Here is a 26,676-nt window from a genome sequence, read left to right on the forward strand (position 1 = left end):
GGTCCCGCGGCAGGCAGGAGGGGGCGGTGCTGAGGGCCCCCAGAGGAGAGGTTGACCTGCTGGGCGCCGATTGGCAGCGGGCGAGTGACGTGCGCGCGCCGCGGACGCCGAGGGAGAGCGCGCGGCCGCGAGATGTGGAGTAGCGGCAAGGGATGAGGAACGAGGACCTCCGGGGAATCTCGGTTTTGGAGAGGGCGCGCGTGCACGTTGGGCCCTTCGCATCTGTAGACGCTCGAGGCCCGCAGAAAGGATACTGTGGCCGATGAGATAAAGCCTGTGAGGGTGCTTTGTAACCGGAAAGCGCCTTTCAAAAGTGAGTTGCTCCTGGCGTCGGTTTTTACTTTGGCGTCTCGTCCCGGCCCCTTTCTTCCCGGAACCGGTGCCTGGGCCCTAGGATTGCAAGCTCACCACGACCACCCTCCCCGCCACCCTGCGGTGCCTGACTCCGTTCCCTCACCCCAACAAGCCAGGTTTAAAGAAAAGGTTAACATACTCAAACGACGAACTGTTTAAAGCTAGCCATTAGGCAGTTTTGTGTAACCCTGAGGGGTTTTTTGCTCCTTAGATTTGTTTGTGGTTTTTTTAACATTTTATTTATTTATTTCACAGACAGAGATCACAAGTAGGCAGAGAGGCAGGGGGAAGCAGGTTCCTACTGAGCAGAGAGCCCGATGGGGGCTCGATCCCAGCACGATCCCAGCACGCTGGGATCATGACCTGAGCCGAAGGCAGAGGCCCATACCACTGAGCCACCCAGGCACCCCTGCTCCTTATATTTGACTCGCGGTAGTCCTGTTTTAGATACTTTCAGTTCCTTCTGCCTATCTTTTTTCTTTTTTCAGTTAACTAAAACTAGGAAAGTGGTAAAAGAATATAAACCTTTCAAGTGACTTTTATGTTGTACAATTTCTGCTACAAGCTAAAGTATCTGTGAAGTTCTTTAATTTTAATTGCTTATTAATATCTTTTTTTAAAATTTTATTTATTTATTTGACAGAGATCACAGGTAGGCAGAGAGGCAGGCAGAGAGAGGAAGGGAAGCAGGCTCCCTGCTGAGCAGAGAACCCGATGCCGGGCTTGATCCCAGGACCCTGGGATCATGACCTGAGCCGAAGGCAGAGGTTTTAACCCACTGAGGCACCCAGACGCCCAATATCTTTTTTTTTTTTTTAATTTAAGAAAGCTACATTTCCTTGCAGCGCTTTCCTTAGCGTGACTTTGTTTCCTATTTTTACTGAAGTGAAATATCCGAAGTAATGCCATGTGCTGGTTGCATGTTGTGTATGTGGTGTGCTGTCTGTCTTATGCCTCCTTACCGTTCTGTATCCCACCTGACCAATAGTGGTATGTAATACCAACGAACTGCCGACGGTGCAATATTTCATTTTGTGTGACTTAATATAACAGCCAGTTGTAATAAATACATTTCCTTCTTTATTTTTCCCTTGGTATTTTCATTGTAAAGTGAGAAAGAGAAGGCATTTTTTTAAAGTAACTTTTTGTTTTCTGGAATCTTTAATATGTGGTGGTTTTTAGCCAAAAAATAAATAACCGTCAGTAAAAGAGTTAGTTAAAATCTAGATTAACCAATTTTCTATCATTTACCCTGTTCAAAATACAATTACAGTGGACTTTCAATGAAAATGTTTAGATACAAATTCATGAACCAGAGCAATATAGAAGGTTATATACAAAGTGATGATCAAAAGGTTGTTTACCGGGGCGCCTGGGTGGCTCAGTGGGTTAAGCCGCTGCCTTCGGCTCAGGTCTGATCTCAGCATCCTGGAATGGAGCCCCGCATCGGGCTCTCTGCTCAGCGGGGAGCCTGCTTCCTCCTCTCTCTCTACCTGCTTGTGATCTCTCTCTGTCAAATAAATAAATAAAATCTTAAAAAAAAAAAAAAAAAGGTTGTTTACGTTAGGATTTCTTTTCAGTTTCCTTTTGAGAGCTTACTGTTGGTTTGGTGAAAGTAGGACCCTGAAGCTTGTTTACTATGAATATGATATTCTCAGATATCCTCGTCCTCTGGATTGTTCTTTTAGAGGTTATCTTTATTATTTTCTTAAAGATTTTATTTGTTTTTATTGTTTGACAGCACAAGCAGAGGGAGCTGTAGGCAGAGGGAGAGAAGGAAGCAGGCTCTCCAGGGAGCAGGGAGCACCAAGAGGGACTTGATCCCAGGGTCCTGAGATCATGACCTGAGTCTAAGAAGGCTCTTAACTATCTGAGCCACACAGGCGCCCCTTAGGGGTTATCTTTAATTTCTGTTGATCAGATGTAGAAGTACCCTTGGAGAGATGATTGACCTAGGGGTGGGTTGGGAGTGAGGCAAATTAGGGGAAGAAAAGATTGGAGATAACCTCTAAATACTGTTTTGTTTAGATTTTATTTATATTTGACAGAGAGATCACAAGTAGGCAGAGAGGCAGGCATAGAGAGAGGGGGAAGCAGACTTCTTGCTGAGCAGATAGCTGGATGCGGGCCCTCATCCCAGGACTCTGAGATCATGACCTGAGCCGAAGGCAGAGGCTTAACCTACTGAGCCACCTAGGTGCCCTAAATACTTTTTTCTTAATTAGAGGCTTTGTAGCCTTAACAGGGGCAAAAAGCAAGCTGTGTTGAGTGAGATTCTTTAGGCTTCTAAGGTTTTTCTTTAAGAGCATTAAAAAATAAATGCTTAAGAGATACAGCGTAGTAAAATGTTAGGGTGCCAAAGGTAGAATCTGATGTGACAACTGTGCAGATCAGTATATATGGGATATCTCCAACTCTGAGAGAGCTTCATTGTGCCCCTTCCAACCATGTCTCCTTACCCCACCACCACTACTATTCTGTCTTGCTTTACATGTTCTTGGACTTCGTATAAAAGGAGTTCTACAATATACATAGTTCTTCTTTTGTGATTGGCTTTCCTGAGCAATTTATGTGGATAGCTGGTTTGCTGTTTCCAAGTAGAAGAAATGTAATGAGTGGAAGTCTTATCCCCATATCTATCTATTTTTTTTTAAGATTTTATTTATTTGTCAGAGAGAAGGAGAGAGAGAGAGAGCACATAAGCAGGCAGGGAGGCAGAGAAGCAGGCTCCCTGCCAAGCAAGGAGCCCAATGCGGGGCTCGATCCCAGGACTCTGGGATCATAACCTGAGCCTAAGGCAGTGGCTTAACCCACTGAGCCACCCAGGGGTCCCCCTCCCCATATCTATCTTATCTTACCTTTTCTCTTTCTTTCTTTCTCTAATCTTATAATTCAGAGGAGATGCATTACACAAACTACATTAAAGTATAAACGGTGATAGTTTCCTAACCCCACCAATAAAATTCTTACTGTGTATTTTAGGGAATATTTTCTTAAATTCCTTTTACTTTCAAATATAAATCTTGTTTCATTCATATCTTAATTTGCATTTCATTTCCACAACCCTGCCTTCTTGGTAGTATGTGAAACAGAGGGACTGAAAATAATATCCTACACAGAAGTGACAGGCTTATCTAACCACTTTCTGACATGGTGTCCAACAAAATCTGGTTTTATTAGTATTTGTATCTTAGATTTAGATGCCATTTTTAATAGCCATAAAGATATTTTATGGTTAGAAAAGAACAGACAAAATAATATGTGAATAAAGCTAAAGGAGTTATTATTTAGTGTTAAGAATTTGAATGAAGATCGGTAAATCCTCTGCCTACTTTGTGTCCTAGCTAGACCCAAGTCTCTAATTTCTTTACAAGTTTCCTTCTGTAAGCTCATCTAGTCCCATGAATTCAAATGTGATCAATATGTTGACCTAGCCCAGATCTCTAATCCCAGCCCAGATTTCTCTTGTACAGCAGTCCCAAATGCCTCCTGGATATCTCTGTGCATCTTTACTCATTTTGCTAATGCTTTGCTCATCTTTTTCATTGATTTATGTTTTCTGTAAAATAGTACCTTGTTGGTTAAATTGGTTACCTGTCTTCTTCCAGTTTAAGACTTTTCTCTGACCTTTGTTTGTGGTGTCTTTTTTTTTTTTTAAGATTTTATTTATTTATTCAACAGAGAGAGAGATCACAAGTAGGCAGAGAGGCAGGCAGAGAGAGAGGAGGAAGCAGGCTCCCTGCTGAGCAGAGAGCCCGATGTGGGGCTCGATCCCAGGAACCTAAGATCATGACCTGAGCTGAAGGCAGAGGCTTAACCCACTGAGCCACCCAGGCGCCCCTGTGGTGTCTTGTCTTATACTGAAATTTAGTTTTAATGTAGTCAGATTTATCTTTTCCATTATATTTTGCGCTTTGGAGATCTTGTTTAAGAAATCCTTTCCTACTTCAAAATAACAAAGATTTTTATCTTTTTACTAAGAGTTTAAAACTCTTATTCTTCATATTTACGTTTTTAATCAACTTATTTTTGTGCATGAGGTAGAGATCTAATTTTATTTTATTTATATATGTACAATTGTTCTAGAAGCATTTATTGAATAATTTAACTTTTATTTTATGTCACTCATCTCAGAACAGGTTTCCACACATATGTGGGAGTTTTCCATCAATTTGTATGACTTCTGTGACATTACCACAGTATTATAATTGCTACAGATTTATAATAAGTGTTAATATCCAGGAGGATATTAACAGCAGTTAATAATCCACATATTTTTTCAAAATTATCTTAGAAATGCCAGTTATAGATAACTCTATATAAATTTTAGAGTTTTGTTAAGATTTATTGAAAAAACGTAAGAGTTTTATTGAAAAATTGTTAGAAACTCAGTTTCTCCCCTAATATGCCTATATTAATGGTTGTTATGACTAGATAAAATTAATCATTTTCATGTGCTTAATGAATGGTTGCTGTCATTTGTATCATCATCATCATCATCATCAGTGAATGAGCCTTTACTCTGGCTTTGAGATCTTAAATTCAAAAACACTACCTTCTGACCACAACCTACTATAGCTCTTTATACATCTTCCACTCCCTTACTCCTACTAAACTTATTCTTTGACTTTATCAAGATATTTAGTGTTGAAACTCTCTTTTTCTAGTCTGTCAGTCCATTTCTGGATTTATTTACTTTTTTCATTCCTTCAGATCTTCACTATTTTACATTACTTATTTATTAAGCTTTCTAATTGTTACTACCATGCTTATTTTAAGCTTTGATGACCCTGAATTTTAGTTAACAGATAAGCTCTTCTCACCAGCATCTCTAGATGTGGCTGTAATTCCTCCTATAATTAGCATTTGCCCGGCTCTCCAAGTCTTTTGCACCCTGTGTTCTAGAGCTCATCCTACAAGACCTTGCTTCATCAGTTACCATCTCAAATTTTCATTTTTCTTTCTCTACTGGCCCCACAAACTGTTGCTCTCCAGGCTTTTAGATTTCACCCGTAATTTTTTTAATTGAGATAATCAACATAGGTTTGCCAACTTTTTATTTTGTCAAGAAAAGATACTTAAAAGCAATATAACAAAAAACTACTATCACCTACTACTAGAAGGTAACATAACAGTAAGACCGTAGACTTTAGAGCTAGACTGTTTAGAATTTTGGCTCTGCCAAAATAAATTCTGTGACCTATAAAAATACAGATAATACCTACCTCTTAAGGCTGTATTGTATATACTAGTTTAGTGGATTAATACATACAAAGCAACTAAACCCACTTGGCACACATGCACAGTTGCATTATCTTCTCTCTTACATCACTGTTAGCACATCTTGTTTATTATAGCTACACTTGGTTTTTTACCATGGCTGCTGTACGTCTGTGTGGTCAGTGTGATGATAGTGCATGTGTCAGTGCTAATCACATGTGGCTGTTGGGGATCTTATTAAGATTGCTTAAAATGCTTCAAGGGGACCACATGCACATGTCTATAAAGATAGCAAGTAGAGAGACAAAGAGTAGATTGTACAAGTTTATAGAGAAAAAAAACAGGTTTCATATGAGGCACTCAAAGGTAAATGTGTTGGACTTCTCAGTAGCAACTCTGGAAACAAAAGGGTAACAGAGCAGTTCTTCAGAATTCTAAGGGAAAATTAATTCTAGTGTAGAATTCTATATAAGTCAACCTACTTATCAGTTATGAGACTAGAATAAAGTTATGTTCAAACCTAAAAGGTCTCACACTCCATACATCCTCTCTCAAAAAGCTAATAGAGAATGTGTACCACCTAAATGAGGATTATATCAGGAAAAAGCAGGGCATGTTATTAAGGAAATATGAAATCCAGAATAAGAGAGAGGTAAGGGAATTGCATTTGATGGATTGGAACAGTAAGATGAAATTAATGGAACACCTAACACAAGGATAGCTTTTTACCGTGCTTCACTTTATTGTGCTTCACAGATACTGTATTTTTTTTTTTTAAAGATTTTATTTATTTATTTGACAGAGAGAAATCACAAGTAGACGGAGAGGCAGACAGAGAGAGAGAGAGAGAAGCAGGCTCCCTGCGGAGCAGAGAGCCCGATGCAGGACTCGATCCCAGGACCCTGAGATCATGACCTGAGCCGAAGGCAGCGGCTTTACCCACTGAGCCACCCAGGCGCCCTGATACTGTATTTTTTTATAAACTGAAGGTTTGTGGCAGCCCTGCACAGAGCAAGTCTCTCAGCACTGTTTTTCCAGCAGCATTTGCTCACTTTGTGTTTCTGTCACATTTTGGTAATTCTCACAGTATTTCAAATTTCATTATTTGTCTTGGTGATCTGTGATCAGTGATTATGACTCACTGGAAGCTCAGATGATGGTTAGCATTTTTAATAATAAAGGATTTTTAATTAAGGTATGTACATTGTTTGATGTAATGCTATTGCATGTTTAGTAGATTATAGTACAGAGTAAACCTAACTTTTATATTGAGTGGGAAACCAAAAAAATTATTTGACTCACTTTATTGAGATACTTGCCTTATTATGGAGGTTTGGAACTGAACCCACTATATTGCTTAGATGTGCCTGTATGTCTGAACAGATTATTTGCAGGCTTTCCCTCTTAGGTTGCAGTTTGGGGTTAAATGAATGATTTAGAAACTAAGCAGATTCTTAAGAAGATTTTTTCTTAAACTTATCAATTTATTTATTCAAACATTTTTTTTTAAAGATTTTATTTATTTATTTGACAGAGATCACAAGTAGGCAGAGAGGCAGGCAGAGAGAGAGAGGAGGAAGCAGGCTCCCTGCTGAGCAGAGAGCCTCAATCCCAGGACTCAATCCCAGGACCCTGAGATCATGACCTGAGCCGAAGGCAGCGGCTTAATCCACTGAGCCACCCAGGCGCCCTTTATTCAAACATTTTTAAAGGGATAAACAAAATTTATTAAAAAGAGTGTTTTGATTTTGGCATTTGGTGTCACATTATACTTCCCCTTTCTTCTTGAGGAACCACATTTTAACTGCTTTGTCTTACAGTTCTAAGAGGAAATGCAACAAACTGGAAATAAAAGCAAAATTAGAGAAACAAAACTGGTGTTGGTAAATTAATAACATATGGTAAAACTTTAAAACCATCTTCCATAGTACTTCCTAGTACTAAAAACAAGCAGAATTGCCTAATGGGAAATTCCTAGAGACATGTGGTGGACTAGAGTGAGCTTTGAAAAAACCTTTCTACTCCATAATTTTTTTTTAAGATTTTATTTATTATTTATTTGACAGACAGAGATCACAAGTAGGCAGAGAGGCAGGCAGAGAGAGAGAGGAGGAAGCAGGCTCCCCGCTGAGCAGAGAGCCGGATGTGGGGCTCGATCCCAGGACCCTGGGACCATAACCCGAGCTGAAGACAGAGGCTTTAACCCACTGAGCCACCCAGGTGCCCCTATAATTCTGTAAGTGTATAGAGTTCTTCCTCAATTTATGATGGGTTTGTGCCACAACAAACCCATCGTAAGTTGAAAATACTGTAATTTGCAAATGCATTTAATACACCTAACCTAATGAACATCATAGCTTAGTCTAGCTTACCTTAAACATGCTTAGCACACTTACATTAACCTAGAGTTAGGCAGGATTATCTAACACAAAGCCTCGTTTATACCAAATATCTCACCTAATTTATTGGATACTGTATTGAAGGTGAAAAATAGAGTAGTTGTATTGGTGCAGAATATCTGTACATGTATTGGTTGTTGCTGGTGATTTTGTGGCTGGCTGGGAGCTGTGGCTGCTGCCACTGCCCAGGATCACTAGAGCGTATCGTTGTCACTATCACTAGCCCAGATGAAAGTCCTAATTCAAAATTTGAAGTACAGTTTCTGCTGAATACACCTTGTTTTTGCTTTATTATAAAGTTGAAAAATTATGAGTCAAACAATACTGTATTGACATGCCACTTTTGCAGTCACTGACTAGAAGAAGATTACAATTAAGAAGTAAATGCAAACATTTATAATAAATGCAACATATATAATAAAAAGCTTGATTCTGTAGACTTTTGAAGTTTCCTTTTCTTTTTTGGAAGCCACCTTTCTTTGCCATAGAAATTCCATATATACTATAATCTTCATATGTAGTCATTAAAATAATATAACAGATTCTTAATTACCTCATAAGTTTATGGAACTAGCCTACTCCAAGTGTGATCAATTGGGCAGTAAAGAAAACAGGAAACAAATGCTTTGTGATAATACTGTTGTGCATGCATAAATTTGAGATAGCTGAATTGTGTATGGAATTGTGCTATTTAGATTAAAAGCACCCATTAATATCTTGTTGATGACCGATTTGTTAAGGACATATCTAGGTAAAAAAAAACTATAAATAAATGGTTTAAGAATATAAGCAACACTTAAGTCGGTAGGAGAAGAATAAATGAAACAAGATGGGATTGGGAGGGAGACAAACCATAAATGACTCTTAATCTCACAAAACAAACTGAGGGTTGCTGGGGGGAGGGGGGTTGGGAAAAGGGGGATGGGGTTATGGACATTGTGGAGGGTATGTGCTTTGGTGAGTGCTGTGAAGTGTGTAAACCTGGCGATTCACAGACCTGTACCCCTGGGGATAAAAATATATGTTTATAAAAAATTTAAAAAAAAAAGAATATAAGCAACACCAAGTGTAGTAGATTAATGATTTCCTGATTCTTCCATGTCCTGTTAACTTACAAAATATTCAACATGTCAGTTATGACTATTTACATCTTTGCAGCTGTATTTCCTTTTTGTTCTCATAATTAAGCATATTCGGTTTTTTTTTAGTGGGTGTTGAGGGAATGCCAGGGTGGCTTAATCAGTTAAGCATCTGCTTTTGGCTCAGGTCATGAATCCAGGGTCCTGGGAACAAGCCCCATATAGAGCCCTCTGCTCAGCGGGGACCCTTCTCCCTCTCCCTCTGCTCCTCCCTCCTCCCAGTCCTGTGCCCTGTGTTCGTTCTCTCTCTCTCTCTCTCTCTCTGTCAAATAAAATCTTTAAAAAGAAAAACTTTTTTTGTGTGTGTTACCCTTGATTAACGTGATATTTTTAACAGATTACTTCTTTAAATCACAAATTTTAAGTTTCACTTAAGGCTTCTGGGGCACTTGGGTGGCTCAGTCAGTTAAGCATCGAACTCTTGATCTCAGCTCAGGATTTGATCTGAGGGTCATGAATTCAGGCCCCAGGTTGGGCTCTATGAAGCCTACTAAATGAAGCCCACTAAAACAAAAGAACACAGTAGATTCCACTTAAGATTTCCAAGGTGCAGTATTAGCAACTCTTTTCAAAATAATTTATTTTGCTATTTCAGAACTAATCAGTTTATGCTTGGGCCATAGCTACAACCTGCCTAATATTTGACCTATAGCTTCTAACTCTAAAATAGCCTATACAGAGCTTTACAAAAATAGTTTACAAAATAGTTTTTCTAAATGAAATTTTTTTAATAGGTTTTTTTTTGAGCAATTCTATGTTTACAAAAAAATTGGGCAGAAAATAGAGAGTTCCTACATCACACATACATATTCTTCTATTATTAATACCTTGTATTAGTGTGTATTAGTGGTATATTTGTTACCTTTGATAAGCCAATGTTGATATATTAGTATTAATTAAAGTCCCTAGTTTACAGTAGGGTTCACTCTCTTTTGTACAGTTCTGTAGGTTTTGACAAATGCATAACATTATGGACCCAGCATTATAGGATCATACAGAATAGTTTCACTCACCTAAAAATGCCCTATGTTCCTCCATTGTTCATCCCCACTCTCCACCAACCCCTGGCAACCAACAGTCTCTTTTTTTTTAACCACTGATCTTTTTATTACCTCTATAATTCTGCCTCCTAAAAGAAATTCTTAGTGTAATTTAAAACCTCAGTCTCTGGAGTAGATCCAAATGTGGGAAAAGAAAAAGCAGGCTGCAGAAAACATGTATTCTATTTATAAATTTTTTAAACCATGCATATATACATATTTGATTATACATAGAAAATTTCTGGAAGGATACATAGAAAAATAACTACTTCTATGTAAAGGATAATGGGGTTGATGAGGTCTTTTATTTCTGCTTTACTTCTGTTTTGTCATACCATCTACAAATATTATTTTGTAATTGAAAATATTTTAAATGTTAGGTTTTTCAAACATGAAAGCCCTAGGTACCACAAGGGGAAAAATCTAGAGATTGTAGCTACATAAAGATATTCTGTACCTCAAAAGCATCATAAAATCTGATCAACCCTTCTATCTTTATCCATCTATGATATACTTTTTAAAAATTTTATTTCAGGGGCACCTGGGTGGCTCAGTGGGTTAAGCCGCTGCCTTCGGCTCAGGTCATGATCTCAGGGTCCTGGGATCGAGTCCCGCATCGGGCTCTCTGCTCAGCAGGGAGCCTGCTTCCCTCTCTCTCTCTCTGCCTGCCTCTCCATCTACTTGTGATTTCTCTCTGTCAAATAAATAAATAAACTCTTAAAAAATATATATATTAAAAAAAAAAAAAAAAAGCCTTTGCCTTTGGCTTAGGTCGTGATTCCAGGGTCCTGGGATCGAGCCCTGAATGGGGCTCTCTGTTCAGCAGGGAGCCTGCTTCCTCCTCTCTCTGCCTACCTCTCTGCCTACTTGTAATCTCTGTCAAATAAATAAATAAAATCTTTTAAAAATTTTTTATTTCATTTTAATTTATCTATGTTGTTCTTTAAACTCATATTTCCATACCTAAGAGTCTCCCATGGCTTTTTAATGATTTCTTGTTCTTTCTTTATATATTACTAACCTCCCACTCAGCATCCTCTTGATTCCTATTTTAAACTTAGTTTCTTTTTTTCTTTTTTTTTTTTTTAAGATTTTATTTATTTGACAGAGATCACAAGTAGGCAGAGAGGCAGGCAGGCAGAGAGGGGAAAGCAGGCTCCCTGCTGAGCAGAGAGCCTGATGCGGGGCTCGATCCCAGGATCCTGGGATCATGACCTGAGCTGAAGGCAGAGGCTTTAAACTACTGAGCCACCCAGGCGCCCCTAGGCTTAGTTTCTTTTTAAAATGGTGACCCTTTTCAGCATTCCTAATCGGCTTTATCCTACTTTATTTTATAGCAAATACTACTTTCTAAAACGTTATTCCTTAGATAGTAAGTTGTTTGATGTTTTTGTCTCTGTCCCTCATGCCATTTCCTTCCACTGAAAATAAAACACACAAGAAGAAAGGTTTTTGTCTGTCTTATTCACTGATGAATCCTCAGTGCCTGACACTAGCAGGTGCTCAGTAAAAATTTGTTGAATGATTAATTGAATTGTTTTTTAATTCTTAAACTTAAAACATGTTTTTAAATACCTATATGCCTATAGTTCTGCTTCAGTTGGTATATGTTATGTAATTTGCTGTGTTACATAATGATCATACTCCTCAGGTGTCTAGATATTTGGTTCACTAGCTTATATTCTCTACTACCTTTTTTTTTTTTTTTTTAAAGATTTCTTTTACTTGAGAGCGCACCCTAGAGAGAGCATGAGTAGGGGTGGGGTTGAAGGTAGGTGGAGGAGCAGAGGGAGATAAATAGGGAGCCTGATGTCGGACTCCATCCTAGGGCCCTGAGATCATGACCTGAGCCAAAGGCAGACACTTAACTGGGCTACCCGGGTGCCCCTTTGCTACCCTTTCTGATAATGGATATGGAGGAAGAGAAAAAGAGAGACCCTAGCTTTTATCCCTTCCCCCAAGTTTAAAGACTAGAGAGCAGAGAGTTCCAGGTACCACAGAGGAGCTATAGTGCTTTATCTCTGTTGCTACTGTTGACTAGTTCTCTAGTGAGGATTTACCTTAAAACTCACAGGCTAGGAGTGCCTGGGTGGCTCAGTTGGTTAGGCAACTGCCTTCGGCTCAGGTCACCATTCCAGGGTCCTGGAATCCAGCCCCGTATTGGGCTCCCTGCTTATGCAGGGAGGGAGTCTGCTTCTCCCTCTCCCTCTGCTGCTGTGCCTGCTTATGCTCTCTTGTTCTCTCTCTCTCTCTGTCAAATAAATAAATAAATAAATAAATAAATAAAAAACGGGCACCTGGGTGGCTCAGTCATTAAGCGTCTGCCTTCGGCTCTGTTCATGATCCCGGGTTTCTGGGATCAAGCCCTGAGTCAAACTTCCTGCTCGGCAGGAAGCCTGCTTCTCCCTCTCCCACTCCCCTTGCTTATGTTCGCCCTCTCGCTGTCTCTCTGTCAAATAAACAAAATCTTTAAAAAAACTGAAAAAGGGGCGCCTGGGTGGCTCAGTAGGTTAAAGCCCCTGCCTTCGGCTTAGGTCATGATCCCAGGGTCCTGGCGTACCATGAGGAAAGAGCACAAAGTTTCCTTAGACATTCTCTTTTCACCAAGTCATTAAGAAGCGCTTTGGTGATAGGAGCATCAGCATTCCCAAAGAGCTCTGAAGCGGCTGTCCTCTGTCAAAATGATGGTGATGAATGCTGTGGTAGAATTGTTTCCTAATCTCAAAGAGAATAATGCCATCCCAAAGTGGCAAAGCCCACATGATGGCATATAACAACCAGAGACACGGTGGACACGATTACCATAATAAGTAAAAAAAAAAAAAGTTAGATTGTTTTGACCTGCAGGGAAAGAGGGATAATGACCAAATGATAACAAAGTCCCTAGAAATGAAATGGCTTAAGTAGCACATAAGGTGCTGCTTGACATATATAGGTGGGAAAATTCTGAACGTGTTGTCGTAGTGAAATTTGAAGACTCCCATCCGATTCACAGACCTGGAACTCCTTGATAATGGAAGGAGACTGGGTCCCTGTGAAGAAGTACCCAGCAGTGCAGCCACAGTTGTATAACCATGAACCTTCCCCTTATCCAGTGGTTTCCAGACTTGTCTGTACTTTAGAACACCTGAGAATTCTAAAGAACATACTCCAAACCAATTAAATCATAATTTCAGTGAGTGAGATCCAGGCACCGATACTTTTTAAAACTCCCCTGGTAAATTCTGAGAGAATTTAGGGGATCAATGCCCTAATCCTTCTCTATTGGCCACTTACTGAAGAAAGGAAAATACCAGACCTCCTGAGGCTTATTAGATACTGCCTCTTAATATCTGTTGATACCTAGAGACCCCAAACACCATCCTGGACAACTGGTTGAAATAGAAAGTCAAGTGATGGATATAGTCTTGGCCTGAGTCTGGGTAACAGTGAGTCCAGGAAGACCCATATTGTGGCTATTTCTCCAGTCCTAGAAATGTAGTAAGAGTAGATACATTTTAATAACCAAAGCAGTGTTCATTTTGTTTTCCTGACCAATGGAGTGACGGCTGTTACAGTAGGAAGGGCTATATAGGTGCTCATAACAGTAGGAAGGGCTATATAGGTGCTCATAACTGCTTGCTACCACTCTCACACTAAGACTATATACAGAAAGTACCACATCCTGGGGAACTCATGCTGGAATAGTGATTCATACCACATTCCCACTTAAAAATTCCTTTTGTGGTCACCAGATGAGTCATAGGGAATGACAGTGTAAAAACCAGACGGGTAGTAAAGAATGACGATTACTGCAGAGTTTGGTCAGGCGGAGATGCCAGTGGTAGTTGCTGTTGGGATCTTCACTGGAGGAAATTAATAAGAGTTTGACATGATTATATAGATTTTGGTCTGGAAGTGCCCCCTTCACTCCATTCCAGTTAGTGAGGGAAGTCAGAAATAGATCACAATGAACTGCCAGGGACAGAGTGGGCCCTTACTGTCTTGTTGCAGGGCTGTGTCAGCTTTCTGTTCTGTGGTGTGAAGGGACCTTGATCATCTTGCTACGTCATAGAATGTTTACAGTAGTCTATTATAAAAATGAATGTTAAATGAACCCAATGAGCAGGAAGTAGTAATAAGCACTCCACATGTTTTGGTAAGACCCATGCATGCAACATTAGGTGCAAGAAAAACCCTGTAAAACTTCCAGGACCTGTCACAAATTTCTAGGAGTCCAATGTCCTGAGACATGTTAGGTTATCCATTCAAGTAAAGAATCCTGTGTTGTGTTTTTCACCACAGCAATAAAGAAAAAGGCAAAACATATGGCAGACCTTCTTGGGTTCTGAAGACAACAAAATAGAACATTTGGGTGGCCTCCTCTAACCTATTTTCTGAGTAACTGTAGTCTTCAGTGGAGCCCAGGGCAAACTATCTTGCCAGTTGGACCTTGTGATTGGGCAAATCCAGTGGTATTGGAAATTCATGTGGTAGAAATGTTATATGAAGCCTCTGATAAGTGCCAATAGGAGAATTACAACACGGATTCCTTGGTTTTTGAGTAAAGATCTATTTTCCTCAACCAGTGTTTTGTTTTGTTTTGTTTTGTTGAAAAGTAGCTCCTGGTTTGCTGCTGGTACCTGGTAGAGATGGAACACTTGACCATGCGACATCAAGTGACTGTGTGAATAATCAAACCAACCATCATGACCTGGTGTTATCTGATTCAACAGACCATACAACTGGATGAGCACAACAGCAGTCCACGCCCTACAAGACTGGGAACACTGTCACAACTAAACTGAACAAGCAGGTGATTCAGACTATTAGTACCCGCCCCTATTCCTTTAGCACTTCTCCCACAATCCATATATACTGGCTTCAAAAGAGTTCCTCTAACAAATTAATGGAAGAAAGAAACGTTTGTTTGTGGTTTCTTTTTTAAAGATATTTATTTATTTATTCATCAGAGATGGAGAGAGAGAGAGGCAGAGGGAGAAGCAGGCTCCCCACGGGGTAGGGAACCCAGTGCAGAGCTCAGTCCCAGGACCGTGGGATTATGACCTGAACTGCAGGCAGCCACTTAACCCACTGAGCCACCCAGGCGCCCCTTGGTCTTATTAATTCAAAAAAGGGCCTGCAGTGACCTTGCAATAACTGGGTGTGAGTGGTCACTATACAACATCACTCATTAGTGGCCCTGAAACACAACAGTAAAAAGAAATCCTTTCATTGAGAAGAACTTTAGGAGATGATGGCCTGAGGTAAGGGTTCGTTTTTAATGGCTTATGAGTTGAAGGCCTGGACAAGAGCTTAGAACAAACTGGAAAACTGATTCAGTTGATGGGGCTAGCCAAGAGACAATAACCTGCAAATTAAGGATGCTGACCAATGGAATGAAGTATATGCTTAACCCCAATAATCAATATATAGTGCTATCTTAACCAGAAAGTACACATAGTGGAGATGAGAGTGGCTCCTCTATTTTATACATGCCTAATTAAAAAAAAAAAAACTGGCATTACGTTTTCTACATGAAATTACAGATCCACAAAACTAAGTGAACCACAAGTAGGAAAATTACAATGAAAATCACACCAATGCATGTTATAGTCAAACTGAAAAAACTAAGAAAAAGAAAAACATCTTTTTTTTTTTTTTAAAGATTTTATTTATTTATTTGACAGAGAGAGAGAGAGAGATCACAAGTAGGCAGAGGCAGGCAGAGAGACGGGGGGGGGGAAGCAGGCTCCCCGCTGAGCAGAGAGCCCGATGTGGGGCTCGATCCCAGGACCCTGAGATCATGTCCTGAGCCGAAGGCAGCGGCCCAACCCACTGAGCCACCCAGGCGCCCCAGAAAAAGAAAAACATCTTAAAAGCATTCAGTACAAGTACACATTACACACAAGGCTATTACTGCATTTATTTTAAAGTTTTTTAATTGAAGCATAACACATGAATAGAAAAGTGCACAAATATAATTATTTAGCATGACTTTTACAAAGTGAAGATAACTATGTAATCAGCACCCACTTCATTAGCTTCAACACTGATTACCCCATATTTAATATACCACATTTAATGAATCTACCACATTTATCCATTCTGCTGTTGACAGCCAAGGGAGGTATTTCAATTTGGAGCTATTATAAGGACTGCTACTATGAACATTCTTGTGTACCTCTTCTGATGTACACATGTATGCATTTTTGTTGGCTTTTCTTATTATACCTAATAACCCACTTGAAGAATTTTTGGTCCCTGAAACTTTGGACTTAGTGGGTTTGGAGGTCTTAGTACTGAAGAGAGGAATGTTTCCTAGGAAGGCTTCCTAGGGAAATAGTTTCAGTGAATTATAAGTGGACACTGCTCAGTGGCAGGTATGGGATTTTTCTGTCACAAACCAACAAAGGGATCACTCTTCTGGCAAGGTGAGGGATCCCTTTTATCTTTTTTTTTTTTTTTTTTTGAGATTTATTTATTAGAGCAGGGGAAGAGGGGAAGGAAGAGAGAGAAGCCTAAGCAGACTCCATGCTTAGCACGGAGCCCAAATTGGGACTGATCCCACAATCCTGAATCACAAACTGAGCCAAAACCAAGAGTCGGATGCTTAACTGACTGCAACAACCAGGTGCCATGGGATCCCTTTTATTTGTTTATTTTTAAAGATTTTATTTATTTATTTGACAGAGAGATCACAAGTAGGCAGAGAGAAGGGGGAAAGCAGGCTTCCCACTATACAGAGAGTCCAGCGCAGGGCTCAATCCCAGGTCCCTGAGATCAGGACCCGAGCCAAAGGCAGAGGCTTAACCCACTGAGCCACCCAGGAGGCCCATGGGATCCCTTTTAATGAGGAAATTGCATTGCTGCTATACGATGGAATAAATATGACTATATATGGAATGTAAGAGTATTCTCTGAAATGCTTATTTGTATTCTCTTAGCCAATAGTCCAATAAAAAACTAGAGTAGCCCAAAAAGGACCTCCACTAGGACTCATAAGAATGAATGTTGGAGCACCCCACCTTGTAAAGAATCCTGTTCAGGGTGCATCTGGGTGGCTCAGTCTGTTAAGCATCTGACTCTTTGTTTCAGCTCAGGTCACAGTATCAGGGTTGTGAGATTGAGTCCTGCCTCAGGCTCTATGCTCAGCATGGAGTTGGCTTAGGATACTCTATTCCCTTCTCCCTCTACTTCTCTCCCTACTCTCAATCTCTCTCTCTCTTTGCTCCTCTTCCCTTTTCTCTCTCTCTCTCTCTCTCTCTCTCAAATAAATAAAATCTTAAAAAAAAAAATCAAATTCCATTCAGGTGAGGTACAAGCAAAAAGTGAGAGAAACCAAGAATGGATGGTGAAAGAGAACAACTATTTTTATGAATCTATGCCTCATAACCAGCTTAAAAAAGCAAGTTTTATAAGACTAGTTTGGAACTTGTTTGTTTTCTCCTGTACTATATATGAAGACTTCTGGAGTGGCTAATGTTTATGGTTTCAGGACTGAATGACACCACCCCATGATGATTTTGTAGCTGATGGGAGGAAATTGCGTAGTGGAAAAGAGTGAGGTAAGCATATTTATTCCCTCTGGCTCCCTCCAGTAGAGGCTACCTGGAACTGGATGTATACCTTGACCTTAGGTCATTGCCTCTCTCAAAGTAAACTCTTCACAATTCTCTCTTTCCTGGTTCTGATTAATTTTTTCCTCTTCTGTCTTGTAGAGCCCCCCTTGTAATTCTGTTATACCCTACACACACACATTTGTAACTAGTCGTTTTGTAGGTAAATCTTTAAATTATCCTAAGTGTATCATTTGTTTCCTGTTCGGATTCTTGGACACATGAACAGTTTTTTTGTTTTGTTTTGTTTTTTGTTTCCGTGCCCAGCATGGGTCTTGAACTGACCCTGAGATCAAAGTCCCGTGCTCTACCAACTAAGCCGGCCAGGCATCTGTGAACTTTCTATCTCTTACATTGCTTCTTGCTTGAAATCTACTTGGATTTAACATAATCACACCATCTTTGTTAGTTTTTGCTGATGTATCTATCTTTTTACTTTAAGTTTTTCTACATTCTATTACTTAAGATTTGTCTCTTGAAACAGATTAAAGGTGTACCTTTATAAATCCAAGATAGTCTGTGTCTTTGCATTGGGATAATCAGTTTCCATTTAATGTAGTTATTGATATATTGGCTTTAAAGCTGCCATCCTGATGTTTTTGTCTCACCTGTTCTTCATTCCTTTTTTCTCTACTTTCTTGGGGATTGTTCAAGTTTTTTTTTTTTAATTGTTTTCTTTTGATTAGCTTTTTGGTTTTATGTTCTTTTAATATTCTTAATTCCTCTAGAAATTAGGATGTACATCCTTGACTTTTATTTTTTTTTTTAAAGATTTTATTTATTTATTTGACAGAGAGAAATCACAGGTAGATGGAGAGGCAGGCAGAGAGAGGAGAAGGAAGCGGGCTCCCTGCTGAGCAGAGAGCCTGATGCGGGACTCGATCCCAGGACCCTGAGATCATGACCTGAGCCGAAGGCAGCGGCTTAACCCACTGAGCCACCCAGGCACCCCATCCTTGACTTTTATTTTTTTTTTTTTTTTAAGATTTTATTTATTTATTTGAGACAGAGAGAGTGTGAGAGAGAGCATGAGCGAGGAGAAGGTCAGAGAGCGAAGCAGACTCCCCATGGAGCTGGGAGCCTGATGTGGGACTTGATCCCGGGACTCCAGGATCACGCCCTGAGCCGAAGGCAGTCGTCCAACCAACTGCGCCACCCAGGCGTCCCCATCCTTGACTTTTAAAAGCCTAAGATATATTAGTACTTTTGTCCACTTCCTGAACAATGGGACCAGCTTGGACCACTTTAAGTTTGTTTACCCTCTCTTCTCAATTACTGTATTGTTGCGTTTTTAAATCTGTAAGTTTTTAACATCACAATATATTAGCATTGTTTTGTAAAGTTACTATTTATTGAGATTTACCTATATATTTTTCCTTTTCATTGCTCATCTCTCCATAATCTGAGAGCATCCATCTGAGATCATTTCTCTATGCCCAAGGTCCACTCTTTCTTGTAAGGCGAAATGCTGGTACAAATTGTTTCTGTTTGTTTGAAAATGTCTTTATTTTGCCTCAATATTTGAAAGTTATATTGTTTGGACATAAATTCTGAGTTGATATTTTCCTTTGGTACTCTAAAGATAGCATCATTTTGGTTGCAACCATTGGCCTTACTGTCATTCATCTGATAAAGTAATTTATCTTTTTCCTTTGGATGCTTAAAATTTCTCTTTGGTTTTCAGCAGTTTTACTATGATGTGCTTAGGTATGTTTTTCTTTACCTTTTTCTTGCTTAATGTTTAAAATGCTTCTTGAATCCAAGGCATGATGTCTTTTACTTAGTTTAGACATCTCTTTTTTTTTTTTAATTTTTTTTTTAAAGATTTTATTTATTTATTTGTCAGAGAGAGAGAGAGAGTGAGAGCGAGCACAGGAAGAGTGGCAGACAGAGTCAGAGGGAGAAGCAGGCTCCCTGCAGAGCAAGGAGCCCGATGCGGAACTCGATCCCAGGACGCTGGGATCATGACCTGAGCCGAAGGCAGCCGCTCAACCAACTGAGCCACCCAGGCTGTTATAGTCTCTCCTTCCTCTCCTTCTGGGCCTTAATTATAACTATATTAAAATTTTTTAAAAATTTTTGTACTGGAAGTCTCTTCCACTCTTTAAAAATTTTTTGCCATTATTTTCATCCTTTGTCTCTAAATCTGAATATTTTCTTCTGAATTCTGTCCAGTTCCCTAATTTTGTCTTCAGCACTGTATAATTGGCTATTAAGTCCATCCACTGGGTTTTTAATTTGTTACAGTCTTTCAACAATAGGATTTCTATTTGTTTTTGTGTTCATTCTCTATACATATTCTTATTCTTATATTTTAAGTTCCTGAGCATTTTAAACAGCAATTCAAAGTCTTTGTTTCATAATCCCTGTGGGTTTTGTTTCTATGATCTGTGGCTTCTCTGGTTTTGTCGTACCTTCTCACATACCTGATTATTTTGTGTGTGTGCTGGGTATTATATATAAAATATTGCAGAAGTATTTTGAAGCTCTGGATAGTATTGCTTTCCTCTAGAGAGGATTTCTTTTACTTCCATTAGGCAACTCAACTGGAGCTGTTAGCAGACTCAGATCACTATAGTCCAGTTAGGGCCAGAGATGATTCAGTCTCTGCCATTTCTGACCTATTTTCAGTTCACTTTGACTGCTAGGGTACATCCCTTCAGGATCTCAACTGAAAGGCTGGGTGAGATGTTGATCTCTTCCTTGGTGAGCCCTAAACTCCAGTTTTTCAACCTCCCTGCCCCCTTTCCTAGGCCTGTGAGCTTACAAAAATCTGTTTACCTTCTCAGTCGCTTTTGGAAGAGACCGATGCCTCAGCAGAATGGGGAGAACCCCAGATATTCAAGCATCTCTCCAACATATCTCCCTCTCCTAGATCTTGGCCCTGCAATCTTCACCAATTTGGCAGCTTTTCAGTGCCTCTAAAGAAATATAGTTTTCTTTTTCTTGGTCCACTTTTCTAGTTATTATCAGCTAAAGCATGATCTAAACCCACCTAGTTCTTCATTACCAGAAGTGTAACTGCAGAGTACTTTTTTTTTTTAAATATTTTTAAAGTAATCTCTATACCAAATATGGGGCTTGAACTCACAACCCCAAGATCAAGAGTTATATGCTCCACGAACTGAGCCAGCCATGCACCCCGAAGACTCATTTTTAATGTCAAAAATTTTTATTGGATGCCCCTGTCCCCTCTCTTATCAAAATATACAAGGTAATAATTGTAATGCTTCACATATAAACTATAAATAAATATGTAATAAACATAATAGTGTGTTATTTATTTATGTCCAGGTTCCTTGCAATAACTGTTACTCAGGGATTTGTAACTCAAGGAAGGGAAACACTACTGGAAGCAAAGGCAAAGTCTCAGGAAAGTTACGATATATTTGAAAGATATTTTTAAAATTTACTTATTAGAGCACACGAGCTGGTGGAAGGGGGCAGTGGGGAAGGGAGACGCAGGCTCCCCGTTGAGCGGGAAGCCCAACAGGCTTGACCCCAGGACCTAGAAATAATACCTGAGCCAAGGGCAGACATTTAACTGACTGAACCAGCCAGGTGTATTTGAAGGAACATGAGGAGCCCAGCTTGATTAGAGATTTCATATACAAAAGCAGAGATCAAGTTCTGATTTGTATTCTCTATATAATAGGAAGCCATTGGAAATTTCCTCATTATGGTTATCTTTTAATAAAAGCTGTGTTTGGGGTGCCTGGCTGGCTCAGTGGGTTAAGCCGCTGCCTTCGGCTCAGGTCATGATCTCAGGGTCCTGGGATCGAGTCCCGCATCAGGCTCTCTGCTCAGCAGGGGGCCTGCTTCCTCCTCTCTCTCTGCCTGCCTCTCTGCCTACTTGTGATCTCTCTCTGTCAAATAAATAAATAAAATCTTTAAAAAAAAATAAATAAAAGCTGTGTTTACTCTGATAGTGACATGCAAAATAGACTGAAGAAGTAGGAATAGAGGCAGAGAAAACCATTGGGAACCTATAGTAATGGACCAAATATGAGTTGTTGATGACAGGCGTCATAGTGTAATGAAAAGAATGTTGACACTAGAATCATGGGACTTGTAATTACTGGTCCTGTCAACTTGGGCAAGTCATTTAACCTGTCTGATTCTACTTATTTACATGCCTATCACCTTGGAGGCCATTAATAGGAATGATGAAATGCTAATAACTTTTGTTTAACTCACAGAGTGGTTATACATATATAATGATAAGAATCTTTTTAAATGTATATTATAAAATTTAAGCTGTAATATGCAGTTGAAGATCCAAAGAAGAAAAATGGAGACTGGTAAGGAATGAGAGGGTGAAAGAAAAAAATGAATCCTGGTGACTAGAAAATAGAGTCACTTAAAACAGTCAGTCAGTAGAGGAACGGATTTGGGAGATCAGGACAAAGTTTAGGGGGAAAACAGTGATTTATTTCATTTTAATTGTGGAAATGGGGGCTCCTGGGTGGCTCAGTGGGTTAAAGCCTCTGCCTTCAGCTCGGGTCATAATCCCAGGGTCCTGGGATCAAGCCCCACATCGGGCTCTCTGCTCAGCATGGAGCCTGCTTCCTCTTCTCTCTCTGCCTGCCTCTCTGCCTACTTGTGATCTCTGTCAAATAAATAAATAAATAAAATCTTTTAAAAGAAATTGTGGAAATGTTCAGCTGGCAGTTCTGTTACATCTATTAGTTTTATATATTCTTAGATATTTTTATGTGAGATGATTCAATCTCCTTTATAAAATTAAAAGTTTTGAGAGAGATATGCAGCCATCAAAAGAAACGAAATCTTGCCATTTGCGACAACATGGATGGAACTAGAGCGTATCATGCTTAGCGAAATAAGTCAAGCGGAGAAAGACAACTATCATATGATCTCCCTGATAGGAGGAAGTGGTGATGCAACATGGGGGCTTAAGTGGGTAGGAGAAGAATCCATGAAACAAGATGGGATAGGGAGGGAGACAAACCACAAGTGTCTCTTAATCTCACGAAACAAACTGTGGGTTGCTGGGGGAGGGGGGTTGGGAGAAGGGGGATAGGGTTATGGACATTGGGGAGGGTATGTGCTTTTGGGTAAATTGGAAGGGGAGGTGAACCATGAGAGACTATGGACTCTGAAAAACAATCTGAGGGGTTTGAAGTGGCGGGGGGGTGGGAGGTTGGGGTACCAGGTGGTGGGTATTATAGAGGGCACGGCTTGCATGGAGCACTGGGTGTGGTGAAAAAATAATGAAAACTGTTTTTCTGAAAATAAATAAATTGGAAAAAAAAAGTTTTTTGTTTTGTTTTGTTTTTTAAAGATTTTTATTTATTTATTTGACAGAGAGAGATCACAAATAGGCAGAAAGGCAGGCAGAGAGAGAGAGGAGGAAGCAGGCTCCCTGCTGAGCAGGGAGCCCGATGCGGGACTCGATCCCAGGACCCTGAGATCATGACCTGAGCCGAAGGCAGCGGCTTAACCCACTGAGCCACCCAGGCGCCCCGGAAAAAAAAAGTTTTGAGAGAGAGAAAGAAGTTATCTCCTTGAGAATATGTGTTTCCTCCTCATTTTTAATTTAAAAAATAAAGCCTGTACCTGCTGATTTGATAAAAAGTTCCATCTATTTTGTCCAGTTTATTAGTAAATGTGATTATATGGGCAAAGTGATTATATGGGCACTTCTGGTTTAAGGATTATTTGTTCCTCTAATTTAATACCAAACTGATATTCTTCAATATGCATCACTCTAAAAGTTACCACATTAGTACTTTAGGTTACTAGTACCCTACTAAAAATCAGGCGAACATTTTAATTTCTATTTGAATTTCAGGTGAGATATAATAAATATCTTATTGAAAGTTATGTGCATGATCAAGGCACCTGGTAGCTCAGTCAGTTAAGCGTCCAACTCTTGGTTTCAGCTCACGTCAGACTCTGTGCTCGGGTTGGCCGGCGGGGGGTCTACTTGGGATTTCCTCTCTGACCCTCTCCTTCTGTCCCACCCCCACCCCCACCACACATGCTCATAAGCTCAAATAAATCTTGGAAAAAAAGGAAAAAGAAAGTCATGTGCATGGTATATTTGTTTTATATTTTAAATGTATATGCCTTTAATTTAGACCATGAACTTTAAGATGTTTTCTTTTCCTTTTTAAATGCTTAGTTTCTCCTAGTTCTTTTTAAACTTAAAACTGTATGGACACCCAACCATAGCAATAGCTCTATGTTTTGCACTAAGAACTCATCCCCCATAGTTCATCTCTGGACTGCTCTATATTACAGCATCTGTAACTTTACATTTCTAGTAACATCCAGCATCTTCAGTTGTTTAGACTTTTAAAAGAAAAGCTTCGTCTACCTTTAGAAAGCTGATTGGGTGTTTAGACCAAACATTCCTCTTGTATCATTTGCTCCCTCTCATTTTAGCCTAGTTTTACCTACTCTTTTTTTTTTTTTTAAAGATTTTATTTATTTATTTGACAGAGATCACAAGTAGGAAGAGAGGCATGCAGAGAGAGAGGAGGAAGCAGGCTCCCTGCAGAGCAGAAAGCCTGGTATGGGGCTCAGTCCCAGGACCCTGGGGTCATGACCTGAGTCATGACCTGAGTCGAAGGCAGAGGCTTTTAACCCACTGAGCCACCCAGGCACCCAGTTTCCCCTACTCCTAACATAAATAGAAATTTGGTTATACAGACCTCTTTGCCTTTTTTTTTTTTTTTGCCCATTACAATTTTCAATATTTAACAGCCCTTCTAGTTCTACTTAAAATAAAACATTCTGTATTTTTTACATGGGACCACAGAAATAATGTACTGCATTCTCCCTTATCCAGTAGACTTTGGCATTCTCAACCTCAGGGTACTTGGAAGTAAGAAAAAAAAGCAGCAGGGAAAATAGGTTTTGTAAGCTTTATTCTGCAACAAAAATATTGATCTGTTCTTGAGGAATTAAGTGTTTCACAAAAGTGAGTTCTCCATATGACTAAAGCTTCAGTTATTCATCATGGACAGTATGTCAGTGCAGTTTGAAGGTCCTTGCCATTACTGGTGAGCTGATAAATGTTTGACAACTAGCTCATGGCTGGGGGCAGTGGTGGGGGGGGGTTGATCGTGTGCAAATTTCAGGGGGTAAATAATCCTGCTTTGGCTCATTTCAAGCTACCACAGGACATCAGGAACACAGAACTGGAAGGAGATGTATAATTATAAAATGTTATTTCTACAATATGGATATGATAACCACAAAAACATGGAAAATAGTAAAAATAGAGTGAATTTTGAGTATTACTAAATCTTATATATTGGATGTTAACATAATTGTCAGGTTATATAATTAATTTTTAATAATGGCTGTGTTTAACAGTCTGTACAATTTTTTTTAAATTTTCAAATTGGTACTCATAACATAAGCCAGCTCTAGCGAACTACTGCCTGCACACTTAGTTTTGCAAGTGACTTAGCCAATATGAATTGAATCCTTCATGCCTTTTTCATATTCCTCCATGTTTTCCTTGTTATGACTTTACTTTTTAAAAATCTTCTAAGGCTACTGTAAATGTTCCATTTGTGTCATCTGTAAATAAATACAAACAAAAGGAATTTGATAAACAGTGGGAAAAATATAGAGACCTTTCTTCAAGGAAGATATATAGATGGCAAAGCAGTACATAAAAACATGTCGAACATCTTTAGTCACTAGGTAAATGCAAATTAAAATGACAATAAGATATACCACTACATACCTATTAGAATGGCTGATTGAAGATACTAGTCATAACAAGTCAGGAGGAACTGAAATTCTCATACACAGCTGGGGAGAATGTAAAATGGTACAACCACTTGGAAAACAGCTTGGCAATTTCTTGAAATATTAAACATATACCTATCAAATGCCAGCTATTCCACTCCTAGCTATTTACCTAAAAGAAATAAAAACCTATGTCCATACAAACACTTGTAGAAGAATATTTGTTATAGGAATGCTCAGGTGGCTCAATCAGTTGGGCATCTACCTTCGGCTCGGGTAATGATCTCAGCGTCCTGGGACTGAGCCCCGAGTCAGGCTTCCCGCTCAGCAGGAAGTGTGCTTCTCCCTCTCCCTCTGCTACTCCCTGTACTTGTGCTCTCTCACTCTCTTTCAAATAAATAAATAGGGCCTTTTAAAAAAAATAGTATTTGTTATAGACAAAAACTGGAAACAACCAGAATGTCTACTGATGGGTAAATGGATATGGAAATTGTGGCATACCCATACAAAGTATACTACTCAACAATAAAAAAAAAAATTAATGAACTATTGAGTTGCACAACATAGGTAAATCTCAAAATAATTACGCTGAGTAAAAAAAGTCACAGAGGGCATACAGTTTTACTTATTTAAAATTGTAGAGAATGCAAACTAGGCCAGAAAACGGATCAATGTCTTCCTATGGATACAGGAGAGAGGGGTTAGCAGAACAGGGTTTACAAAGGAGTACGCAGATCCTTGTAGTGATGCATATGTTTATCATATGATGATTGTTTTGATGGGTATATACATATGTCAGATTACCAAACTGTACACTTTAAGTAAATGCAATGTATGTCAATTGCACTATAATAATGCTATGAAAAATTTAAAACTGGTCTCAGGGCGCCTGGGTGGCTCAGTCATTAAGCATCTGCCTTCAGCCCAGGTCATGATCCCAGGGTCCTAGGATCGAGTCCCACATCCAGCTCCCTGCTCGGTGGAAAGCCTGCTTCTCCCTCTCCCACTCCCCCTGCTTCTGTTCCCTCTCTCCCTGTGTCTCTCTGTCAAATAAAGATTTATTTGAGAGAGAGTGCATGTGCATAATATATATATTTCATGTTATTTGTTCCTCATGTAACTATTATAATGAGGCTTTGGTATTAATATTCGACCACTGGTTTTTCAGACTCTGTTCAGTGAACACTAGGGATACTCA

The 26,676-nt window shown here is 39.5% G+C and overlaps 1 long non-coding RNA gene across 5 annotated transcripts; it reads left to right on the forward strand.

Annotated features, from left to right (window-relative positions):
- Positions 1-29: 29 nt before the first annotated feature.
- On the forward strand, positions 30-20,845 carry LOC122889327. Of its 5 annotated transcripts, none has more exons than XR_006380879.1 (4): positions 30-313; positions 14,751-14,947; positions 17,630-17,699; positions 20,504-20,845. It is a non-coding gene; the product is annotated as an uncharacterized LOC122889327 (long non-coding RNA). The 5 variants fall into 5 exon arrangements; XR_006380883.1 differs by lacking the exon at positions 20,504-20,845 and adding an exon at positions 19,597-19,620; XR_006380882.1 differs by lacking the exon at positions 20,504-20,845 and adding an exon at positions 18,760-18,798.
- The last annotated feature ends 5,831 nt before the right edge of the window (positions 20,846-26,676 follow it).

This window comes from Neovison vison, chromosome 11 (genome assembly GCF_020171115.1).
Source record: "Neovison vison isolate M4711 chromosome 11, ASM_NN_V1, whole genome shotgun sequence".
Classification (NCBI taxonomy): domain Eukaryota; kingdom Metazoa; phylum Chordata; class Mammalia; order Carnivora; family Mustelidae; genus Neogale; species Neogale vison.